Here is a 13,462-nt window from a genome sequence, read left to right on the forward strand (position 1 = left end):
CCCGAGGCATGATAATCAAATAGACAAAACAGAAACAACATTTATTATAAGTAATTTAATGAATAAGTACAATCCTCGAAACCAAACTGAAAGTACAATACATTATTCCAAACTATCTGTTCTCAACTGAAACGTAAATAAATGCTAAACTACAGCGGAAGACTCTATCGTCATGTCGTGGCCATCCCCCTATCCCAAAGATTATCATCTCTATACTGTTCAACATCCGCTCACCATCCCCGAATGGATCACCGCAGTTTTACAAAACAACACCGGGTCGTACTAATCGCACAATCAACATAGATAACAACGATAAGACAAACAGACAAATACCGAATCGTCACACACACACATACACCACCAACTCCCATCATCTCAATCGATCGTCCACTTTGGACCACCCGCGATGGGGGACCGCAGCCGTTCCCACCTAAGCCCCGCTCATCGTACGAGCGATAACCCTGTCCATTAATGTGCACATCCCCTTTCGTGGCGGGTTCCACGAAGGGCGAAACTAGGGCGTGAGATCACTCCCGCAAGTGACCCCACTCAGCCGAGAACGCATCTCGAGAACCATCAACAACACAACCACAAGCACAATTACAAACACAATCATCATATCAAGCAACTAACTACAAAGACATCACCAATATCCCATTATGGGACTAATACTGAGTAGGAAATCCTACCTGGAAAGCACAACACGCAGGCGGTATCTACAGCTGTCTCAAAACGCCTCTTCTATGAATTCTCCTCCTAACATATAACATATAAAGACTACCAATTACTTGCTATTCATAAAACCCCCAAATCTCAAATTAGGGTTTGACCAAACCTAGCAAAACATTATATAAATTATATTAAAAGCTTACCCTTGACGCAAGGAATCCAACGACACGAACTACGATACGAACTGACCGTCTGAACTCCGGGAATTGTTAAGGATGCGATTAGGAAGATGACTGACTGCTTTCTCTCTTAAACAGGTTTTAGGTTTTGGTAAAAGTGAATTAAAACAACGACGATTAAGTTTAAATACCCTAATCGCATAATTAACAAAACCCGCGAAAAACTCCCCAGAACCCGGACACTCGATCGAGTACCCAAGGTACTCGATCGAGTACCCTACTCGATCGAGTGCCCCGACTACTCGATCGAGTGCCCAACAGTCGAAACTATTTTATTCTGCAACATACCCTTACTCGACAGAGTAAGGGCTACTCGATAGAGTACCCCCAAGACCATAAATACGGAGTATTACAGTCTTCCCTTCTTAAAAGGAACTTCGTCCCCGAAGTTCAAACCACTACTAAACAAAGGTACTCCCATAAGCTTCCCGACTCGAAGGTCAAAATAAACACAACGTAAAACATGCTACTAACCCAACTTATCCCGACAAACATACCGACACAACATATAAAAGGGGTGTAAAAACTCTTAAAAACTCTCGCGATCATCTCCTACCCCCCTAAAAGAAACAAGGTTACGTCCCCGTAACCATACATACCTGATCAAAAAGAAAAGGGTAACGCTCTTTCATGATATCCTCTGCCTCCCATGTAGCTTCCTCAGTCTCATGGTTAGACCAAAGGATCTTAAGCAAAACTGTCTCACCACTCCTGGTCTTTCTAACTTTTCGGTCTAGGATCTGCTTAGGCACCTCAAGGTACGATAAAGACTCATCCAGCTCTAAGCTCTCTGCCTCCAACACATGTGACGGGTCACTCACATACTTCCGCAGCTGCGATACATGAAACACATTATGCACTCTCTCCAAAGCAGCCGGTAAAGCCAAACGATAAGCCACTTCCCCAACTCGCTCTAAGATCTCATAAGGCCCTATAAACTTCTGGCTTAGCTTGCCTTTCTTCCCAAACCTCATAACCCCACGCATAGGAGACACTTTGGAAGAACCTTGTCCCCAACTCGAAACTCTATGTCCCGACGATGTAGATCTGCATAACTCTTCGTCGATCCCGGGCCGCTCTCATACGTTCTCGATCATCTTAACTGTTCCACCATCTCATGTACCATCTCTGGTCCTAAAACCACTTTGCCTCAAAGACTATCGTCCCAACAGATCGGACTCCTACATCTCCTCCCATACAAAGCCTCAAACGGTGCCATACCAATCTTTGGTGTGATATTTGTTGTTGTAAGAAAACTCTATTAAGTCCAACCCTCGCTCCCGGCCTACCACCAAAATCCATCACACAAGCTCGCAACATATCCTCAAGAGTCTTGATTGTTCTCTCGTCGCCCATCTGTCGCAGGATGAAATGTCGTACTCATCTTCAAAGTCGTTCCCAACGATTCCCGCAACTCCTTCCAAAACCTCGATATAAACCTCGCATCTCTGTCAGACACTATGTCCTTAGGGACTCCATGTAACTTAAGCACGTTCTTTCGATAGGCCATAGCCAATTGTGCCTTAGTCCATGTATCTTTCATTGGAACAAAGTGAGCTGACTTGGTCAGACGATCCACTATCACCCAAATCATATTGTTACCTTGTTGACTCTTAGGTAAACCCACAATGAAATCCATGGAAATGGATTCCCACTTCCACTCAGGCACCTCCAAAGACTGAACCTTACCTTGTGGTCTTCTCTGTTCCCCTTTAACTCTCGGGCATGTCAAACAACGGGACACAAACTCAGCTATCTCTTTCTTCATCCTGTGCCACCAAAACGTTTTCTTCAAATCTTTGTAAAGCTTGTCTCCACCCGGATGAACTGAATATGGTGTGCAATGCGCTTCTGTCATGATCGTCTTTTTCAACTCCTCGTCATTAGGAACACACCACCTACCATCAAACCTCAAGCTACCATCTGTATGAATGGAAAACCGGGACACTGTCCCTTTCTCTACTCCAGCTCTCCACTCCACTATCTTAGGGTCCAAAGCCTGCTTATCCCGAATATCATCATAAAACTCCATGTGTACTGTCATATCACCCATAGCATCTCCTTTCTGCATCATATGAATCCCAAAGCTCGCTACCTCATCCCTCAGCCTCATCAAAGATAGAGCTGTACACAAGGAATGTACACTCTTTCTACTCAAAGCATCAGCAACAACATTGGCCTTCCCTTCATGGTAGATGATTTCCATGTCGTAGTCGCCAATCAACTCCATCCACCTCCTCTGTCTCATGTTCAACTCCTTCTGCGTGAAGATGTACTTGAGACTCTTGTGATCAGAAAATACCTTAAAGATTGCTCCATAAAGGTAGTGCCTCCAAATCTTGAGAGCAAATACCACTGCACCCAACTCCAGGTCATGAGTAGGGTAGTTCTCCTCATAAGGCTTCAACTGCCTAGAAGCATAGGCAATTACCTTACCATTCTGCATCAACACACATCCCAACCCATTCTTCGAGGCATCCAGATAGACCTCGAAATTCTCGCTCCTTCAGCAATGCCAAGACAGAGCGTGGTCAAACGCTCCTTTAAGGTTTGGAACGCCGTCTCACAACTCTCATCCCAACGAAACCTGTTCTCTTTCCTCATCAACGCCGTCATCGGTCTAGCTATCTTGGAGAAATCCTTCACGAACCGCCTGTAATATCCAGCTAAACCCAAGAAACTCCTAACCTCAGCAACATTCTTCGGTGCTTCCCACTTTGTCATCGCCTCAATCTTCGCCGGATCCACAGCCACCCCATCTTTAGAGATTACATGCCCCTTAAAAGCAACTTTCTCTAACGTAACTCACACTTGGACAACTTAGCATACAACTCATGATCCCTCAAAGTCTGCAACACGATCCTCGGATGCTCCTCATGCTCCTCCTTAGTCTTAGAGTAGACTAAGATGTCATCGATAAACACCACTACAAACCGATCCAAAACGTCTCAAGATCCTATTCATCAAATCCATAAACACCGCCGGCGCATTAGACAACCCAAATGGCATCACCACATACTCATAGTGGCCATACCTCGACGTGAAAGCTGTCTTCGGTATGTCCACATCTCTAATCTTCACCGATGGTACCCGACCTCAAATCAATCTTAGAAAAGACCGTTGCACCACTCAACCGATCAAACAGGTCATCTATCCTTGGCAAAGGATACTTGTTCTTTATCGTCACACGGTTCACCTCCCGTAAGTCTATGCATAACCTCAAAGTTCCATCCTTCTTCTTCACGAAAAGAATTGGTGCTCCCCAAGGCGATACACTTGGTCTAATGTATCCCTTCTCTATCAAATCATCCAATTGCTTCCTAAGCTCCTCCATCTCCTTAGGACCCATACGGTACGGTGCCTTAGAGATTGGCCCCGTCCCCGGCTTCAACTCAACGGTGAAATCTATCTCCCTCTTCGGTGGCAACCCCGGAATCTCCTCTCGGAAAGACATCTCGCAAACTCCCCCACCACCGGTATCTCATCAATCGCCGGCTCTCTATCCGGTCATCTCTCACATGGCACAAAATCAGAGGACATCCCTTCCTCAGATACGACTTCAAAGTGACAGTTGCAATCAACTTAACTTTGGGTTTGACTAGAAACCCACGATAAGACACACTTACACCCTTAGGACCTCTAAGGGACACTCTCTTTTGATGACAGTCTATCTTAGCCTTATACTTTCCTAACCAATCCATCCCAACTATCATCTCAAAACCATTAAAAGGAAACTCTAGCAAGTCTAAAGGGAAATCGACTTGCCCAACTATCAAAGATACATCTCTAAACAACCTCCCACACGATACAGACTCACCTGAAGGTATGAAAACTTGCTCCCTAACGGACTCATATACTCAACCCCAATGTTTTACATGACTCAAGACACAAACGATTGAGAAGCCCCGAATCAAACAAAACAAACGTAGGAATACCATTAACAAGGAATGTACCGGTGATAACGTGCGCATCCTCCTCAGCTGCCTTCTTGTCCATCATGAACAACTTGCCACTGGTCTTCTGCCCACCTCCCTGGACAGTACTAGCTGATGCGGTCGGCTTAGCTGGACAGTACTGGCCACCTCCCTGGTCTCTGATACCATTTGTAACACCCCCATACTCCGAGTGCCTTACCAGGACCACTCAGGTATGAAGACATCACCATCTCGGTTGCCCGAGGCATGATAATCAAATAGACAAAACAGAAACAACATTTATTATAAGTAATTTAATGAATAAGTACAATCCTCGAAACCAAACTGAAAGTACAATACATTATTCCAAACTATCTCGTTCTCAATCGAAACGTAAATAAATGCTAAACTACAACGGAAGACTCTATCGTCATGTCGTGGCCATCCCGCCTATCCCAAAGATATCATCTCTATACTGTTCAACATCTGCTCACCATCCCCGAATGGATCACCGCAGGTTTTACAAAACAACACCGGGGTCAGTACTAATCGCACAATCAACATAGATAACAACGATAAGACAAACAGACAGCCGAACTGTCACACACACACATACACCACCAACTCCCATCATCTCAATACTGACTGTCCACTGGACCAGCCCTGCCAGTGGGGGACCGCAGCCGTTCCCACCTAAGCCCCGCTCATCGTACGAGCGATAACCCTGTCCATTAATGTGCACATCCCCTTTCGTGGCGGGTTCCACGAAGGGCGAAACTAGGGCGTGAGATCACTCCCGCAAGTGACCCCACTCAGCCGAGAACGCATCTCGAGAACCATCAACAACACAACCACAAGCACAATTACAAACACAATCATCATATCAAGCAACTAACTACAGCACATCACCAATATCCCATTATGGGACTAATACTGAGTAGGAAATCCTACCTGGAAAGCACAACACGCAGGCGGTATCTACAGCTGTCTCAAAACGCCTCTTCTATGAATTCTCCTCCTAACATATAACATATAAAGACTACCAATTACTTGCTATTCATAAAACCCCCAAATCTCAAATTAGGGTTTGACCAAACCTAGCAAAACATTATATAAATTATATTAAAAGCTTACCCTTGACGCAAGGAATCCAACGACACGAACTACGATACGAACCGACCGTCGAACCGGAATTGTTAAGGATGCGATTAGGAAGATGATCGATCGCTTTTCTCTTAAAAGGTTTTAGGTTTTGGTAAAAGTGAATTAAAACAACGACGATTAAGTTTAAATACCCTAATCGCATAATTAACAAAACCCGCGAAAAACTCCCTCAGAATGGGACACTCGATCGAGTACCCAAGGTACTCGATCGAGTACCCCTACTCGATCGAGTGCCCTGACTACTCGATCGAGTGCCCAACAGTCGAAACTATTTTATTCTGCAACATACCCTTACTCGACAGAGTAAGGGCTACTCGATAGAGTACCCCCAAGACCATAAATACGGAGTATTACAACAACAGTCAGACGGTATCAACAGCTGTATCAAAAAGCCTCTTCTACGAACTCTCCTCCTATCATATAACACATAGAGGCTACACATCACATACTACACACAAAAACCCCCAATCTCTAAATTAGGGTTTAACCAAAACAAGGGAAAAACAGTAAAAAGGGTACATAGATCTTACCCTCGACGCAAGGAACTCAACGATACGAATAACGACAAGAATCGACCGTCTCGAACTCCGGAATTGCTAAGAATGCGATTAGGAAGATGAATGGTTGCTTTCTCTCTTAAACAGGGTTTTAGGTTTTGTAAAAGTGATTTAAAACAATGACGACGAAACTTAAATACCTTAATCGCATAATTAACAAAACCCGAGAAAACTCCCCGTAAACCGGACACTCGATCGAGTACCCAAGGTACTCGATCGAGTACCCCTTACTCGATCGAGTGCCCCTGACTACTCGATCGAGTACCCAACAGTCGAAACTATTTTATTTCGCAACTTACCCTTACTCGACAGAGTAAGGCCTACTCGATAGAGTACCCCAAGACTTATAAATACGGAGTATTACAGTCTTCCCTCCTTAAAAAGAACTTCGTCCCCGAAGTTCAACCCATACATAAAAAACAAACATACTAACTCGGTCAAGACGCAACAAAGCTACTAAGAACTCAAAACAAAACCCCAACTTACAGAACATGAAACCATGAACTCTTAACACCAACTCTACCAACTATTCCTACCTCCACACCTCGCTCACGATGTCGTATCAACTACATCATAAACTCTCCCGACACTAACTCCATACATAACCAACTACATAAACATCAAACGGAATGTTACATTCTACCACCCTTAAAAGGAACTTCGTCCTCGAAGTTTACTTACACTCATAAACATCATCATGCCACTATCAAAACTCTCGAACTCCTAAACATCACACTACTACAAGCACGGCCATGGCCTTTTAACAACATCAACCACAAAACAAATCCCTCCTTTACGCTATGCTAACACTCTACTTCCAATTATTTTACAACATGCACAACCATGAAACTCACTTTTATCGCATCCTACTCCTCTTAAGACAAATGTTACGTCCTCGTAACCCACTAATACTAAATCCTTAGTTAAATCATCTCATCATCCTCATCATCACCACATGTCAAAGATAACCGCCTAGAACCTCATTTCTATAACCGTTCCTATTTCCATGGCTTTCTTACTTAAACAGTTCTCATACTTCAATTCACTCTGCACTCCATCTAACTAATACTGCAAAACCCTTAGCATAACCAATACTCCAACTCTTCCACATTACCGCAACATGACATACCTCTCTATATAGACTATATAAAACTTCTATCGCCAAAAGCATAACTCACGATCCACACGTGTTACGTACACTCACACAAGATCCTCAAGTTCTTTTCTTTCATCACTGCAAAACTCATACATGACTTAACAAGACACTAAATCCAACCACCCTTCCCTCACTGGCCCAACGAAAGATTAAAACCACCTGCAGCTTTCAGATCATTACCACACATGTTCTACGAATCACTTGCCATGACTATGTGCACCGATGTTTCATCTACAACAAGGTCAAAAGTTCTGTACAACCTCTTACAACCGTGCCCTATCAACAGAAAATCACTATACCATCACAACAACAAAACATACACAACGTTCTCCCATATCATACTCTACCCTCACACCCAAGTTGAAACTGGTAAGAAACATCAACAAACAAAACAACAGTCTACATGTTCAACCAAAACTCACAAAGAATGACAACAAACAAAACAACAATCTATGTATAACTGATATGCACTTTCGAAAACTCGTATCATAATCATCCCGCCTACTCCACCACAACCGGTGACGGCATCACAACACCGTCACCAACAATCGCACCACAGTGCGAAAATACCCGCATCACAACACGAAGTACCGTGCCCGGATCACCACCCGAGGCACCACAACCGCACCGATAGACATCACAACTTACTCAAACCCATAAACACTGACTCAGCATAACTTCTTAGGCAAGAAAAACTTACTCAAATCCACTTTATTAAATCACAACGCAACATATTATATGGATAAACAGATAAGCACCTCATGAACATCATCTCTACCATTTCACGGAATACGCATGTGTTATCAATACACATAAAATTATAACTAGCCATGCCAAATCAATCAAATTATTACCTTTTTAGCCTCATTCCATCAGATTGTCGTACCCTACATATATCACAAACATTCATATAACATCTTTATAACTATCACACCATACCGCTTCTCGTGAGGTCAGAACCTCACACAAACATTTATACACATCATAGACCCATAATCACATCCAACTAGTCAATCTTGATCACGTAAGTTACCACTCGATAAAGGTTACCTGTCGCCCGAGCTTAACTCATATGCCCCTCATAACATATTTTCCCATTCGCATAACCATCACCTCATGCCATACCATTAATATTCAACCACTAGCGTTCGCCTCATATAACCACATCTTATACTCCCTTACAACCATACATATCAATCCGGCCTTTGTAAAATCAACCTCTCTAGGACTGCTGTCTTTCTTTTCTATCATCACCCTTAACCACTAGTGACAACACCACAATACCACCATTGCTCGTATATCAAACCTCTTACACTCATATCAAAACAACACGGTTTTTCTCCTATCTTTGGTTAACTTCCCCAAATAAAGAACATCAAACCCATCAACAAAATTACCTCAACATTATTCCCAATACTATCTTAATTTTATCGTCATCTAACTTTCCACCAAAAATCTCATATCGTGTAAATACTCCATCAACTCTTACTCCCTTAATTCCTCGAAACTCATTATTAATCATGTTGTCCTGAAACTCCCATACAGCCATTAACTAACATCCTCATGATAATATCACACATTTCGATGATTCCTTACCTTTATATCACATAACTCCGGTGAAAATTTTCCTTAGCTTACTTTTTACTCTTCTTTTCTCTTCACATTCAACAATACCATTTAATAGCTCAACTCCTTATTACTTCTATCTAATTCCTTAGTGCTCCGGTTACCTTCTCATTCCGCCAAAGCTCAAATCCCATTATTTCATGTCGATATCATCTCACTCTTTCTTACCATGGATCTTCTCTTATTATGCTATCGCTCACACTTGTCACTAATCTATCCATAAAATCAACGTTCACTGTTCAAACAATTGCATCTCCTTCGTACATCTCTAGAAATCAAAATTTATTTCATACCGTTAAATGCCCAAAGAAATCACACGTAGTTTCACCTCTTAATAAACCAAATCTTCCAAACTCACTCACTGTCTACAAATCCACCTCGCAACATGTCTTCATAGAGTTCACTATATACCACTATTCTCAACCCCCTTTTAAAACGAACTTTCACTACATATATTCTTGACCCACTCGACTCCTAACCATCTCCCTTCATAATTATTTACACATCTCAAGTTGCCACTATCCACATCCTTACTCTCAGTCCTTTCATTCTCACGTTCCTTAGACTCACATCATCCCTTGTCCATATTCACTTACTTTTACATTACTCAACATACAAACATATCACTCATCTCATCTCACAAAACATGCTCTATGTCTCTATACACCATACCAATCTTCCTTTTCTTTTTCCACTATCTATCACAACACATATAACTCATGTTCTTCAACTGAACTCCTACTCACTACAGGTGCCACTCACTACACCATAAGATTGGGTAACTTACGTATCAAGACCAACATACATGTAAAACAATGCATAAAGAAGCAAAATAACACCTTTGAATTAAACATACTATGTAACGAAGTCAAAGGGCAAGCATATGGCCCAAAATAGGGGTCACTAGATCGAGTACAGGCCACTCGATCGAGTAAGGGACTTACTCGATCGAGTAGGTGAAGATCAGAAGCACGTAAAACAAATCACCAAGGCTACTCGATCGAGTAGCTAAGGTACTCGATCGAGTGCCCCATTACTCGATCGAGTATCCTAGTTGCTCGATCGAGTACCCCAATTCTCAGCACTGTCCAGTTTTCGTAAAACAGTCATAACTCACTCATTACTTGGTCGTTTTGGGCGTGTGACCTATCGTTAGAATCGTAAAAGGACAAGCTATCACCTCCAATTGGAATCACATCAAAATTATTTATGAATCTCAAATTATAACAGTTTAAAGACAACCTCTTTATAATCGAAAAACACAACTACTTGATTTTACTTCCAAACAACTTAAACAACAACCAAGCAAACAAAACCAGTCCAAAACTCATAAAACCAGTATTCATAATCATATGTTACTATTTTCAAAAATCAAGCAACAACATCCATCATGCACATATATTATTTAGCTCATTAGTCATGTACTAACCGCATACTTTAAATTTTATAACTTTTCGTAACACAACATTCTCATACATTACAAATCTTATTTCCATGTTACTAATACAACAACATTACAAATACACTTCGTCACTTAAATATTCATAATCACAAAATTCATATTCTCATGCAATTGCTACCCCATCTTTTCTAATCAATTCATCCATTTCCAACACATTACTCATCATTCTCATACACTTTTCTAACAATTCCAACCAACATTGTAAACCAACTATCATGCAACATGCTTTCAATCAACAACATACGAAATCACATTATCACCATATTTTCTACACATTCCCCATTCTCCACATACATACATCCACTGATTCATGCCACACATCACCATATAGGTACACAATTCACAAGATAAACACATAGCGATCCCGACTCATATCCCATGGTGACCGGTTCAAAATTGTAGGGCGAGTTCGCGACTTTAGGACGTCTCCCAAGTCTTTGCATTAGCTCCTACAACCTTTACCCCGGGTTCATTTTAATTGACTCCCTATATTCATTAAATTCATTGGTTACAGGTTTCAGGATCGTCGCTCTGATACCATTTGTAACACCCCCATACTCCAAGTGCCTTACCAGGACCACTCAGGTATAAGGATGCCACCATCTCGGTTACCCGAGGCATGATATTCATAAGACAATAACGAAACAACTTTAAAAGTAAATAAAGTTTAAAGTGATTACATAGCAATTCCAAACCGATAAAAAGAAATACAAGATTCTCGACGGTCTCATGCTAAAACTATCAAAGCTACAAAACACCGTCCGACACGGCGGAAGACTTCTAACGCCACGTGATGACTCATCCGGCTATCCCATACGCGTCATATCATACCCCGCTCAATAATCGCTCACCACCCCGAATGGATCACCACAGCTTTTAAAACATTTAAACGGGTCGAGTACTAATCACACAACTCAATATATATCAACAATAAGATAAACAGGACCTTAACCGTCACACACACACACAATCACGCCAATCCCAACAATCTCAATCACCGACCGTCCCCGCAAAGTGGGGGACCGCACCGCACCCACCAAATCCCCGCTCCACATAGTGAGCGATAACCCCGTCCATTAATGTGCACATCCCCTTCCGTGGCGGGTTCCACGAAGGGCGAAACTAGGGCGTGAAGCCACTCCCGCAAGTGACCCCACTCAGCCGAGAACGCATCTCGAGAACCATCAACAACAATCACAACCACAAACACAGTACAATCATTATATCAAACAACCAAATACAACACATCACCAATATCCCATTATGGGACTAATACCGAGTAGGAAATCCTACCTGGAAAGCACAACATGATCGGACGGTATCAACAGCTGTATCAAAAAGCCTCTTCTACGAACTCTCCTCCTATCATATAACACATAGAGGCTACACATCACATACTACACACAAAAACCCCCAATCTCTAAATTAGGGTTTAACCAAAACAAGGGAAAAACAATAAAAAGGGTACATAGATCTTACCCTCGACGCAAGGAACTCAACGATACGAATAACGACAAGAAACCGACCGTCCGAACTCCGGAATTGCTAAGAATGCGATTAGGAAGATGAACTGGTTGCTTTCTCTCTTAAACAGGGTTTTAGGTTTTGTAAAAGTGATTTAAAACAATGACGACGAAACTTAAATACCTTAATCGCATAATTAACAAAACCCGAGAAAACTCCCCGTAAAACCGGACACTCGATCGAGTACCCAAGGTACTCGATCGAGTACCCCCTTACTCGATCGAGTGCCCCAGCTACTCGATCGAGTACCCAACAGGTCAGAAACTATTTTATTTCGCAACTTACCCTTACTCGACAGAGTAAGGCCTACTCGATAGAGTACCCCAAGACTTATAAATACGGAGTATTACACCACCTGCACGCCAAGCCAATCTGTGGACATGCGGCAGTCGGAAAGCCACGTTTAGAGGCGTAATAGATGCTTTAGTCCGGATCGTTTTAGATCGGTCGGTTTCGTCTTGGCAACGGTCTCGAAACGATGTTAGAGATGTTCGGAGTTGCCACCCAGCAATTATGGGATGCTTGAAAATCGTTCGAAATCCACTTTATACCTCGGTCAATCAAGGCAAAAAGCAGTGCTTGACAAAGGTACTAAAGAAAAGGACTCGTCCCCCTTTAGCATCCTATCACTAAAATGACTCTCGTTGCCATGGATAAGGTCGACCACTATCCAAAGGTTCTGAGTAAGGGGTGAGGGTACGTATTGAGAAGCCCTTTAATCGTACACCCAATCGCGCCTGCGTTAGTGGCCTCTACTGATCGATCGTGGTTGTTTAAATGCAAGAGTTGATAAAACAGTTTAAATGCATGAATACGCATCCAAAAGTTTAACCTAACATGTGGAAGTTTGCTAAGTCGGTTTGTTTATCCAAATATCAAGTAATTGATGTCGAGTTGGATTTAGATTGATTTGAATGTGAAAACAGAAATTAAACATCCATTTACCAAGTTTGGATTATGGTGCTTAACACGATCCATTTATTTGGAAAAGAAGTGTGTTTAAATGATAAAGTGTAAAACGTAAACTTGTCAATCTGATCCGTTATGTATTCGGGTTAACCGAAGTCAAGATCGTCCTAGACAAGTGCTAAAAACGAAACAGAACAGTGCCAGGCAACCCCTTTGGGGCGCGAGACATATGACGAGGCAAC

Source organism: Silene latifolia, chromosome 9 (genome assembly GCF_048544455.1).
Source record: "Silene latifolia isolate original U9 population chromosome 9, ASM4854445v1, whole genome shotgun sequence".
Lineage (NCBI taxonomy): Eukaryota > Viridiplantae > Streptophyta > Magnoliopsida > Caryophyllales > Caryophyllaceae > Silene > Silene latifolia.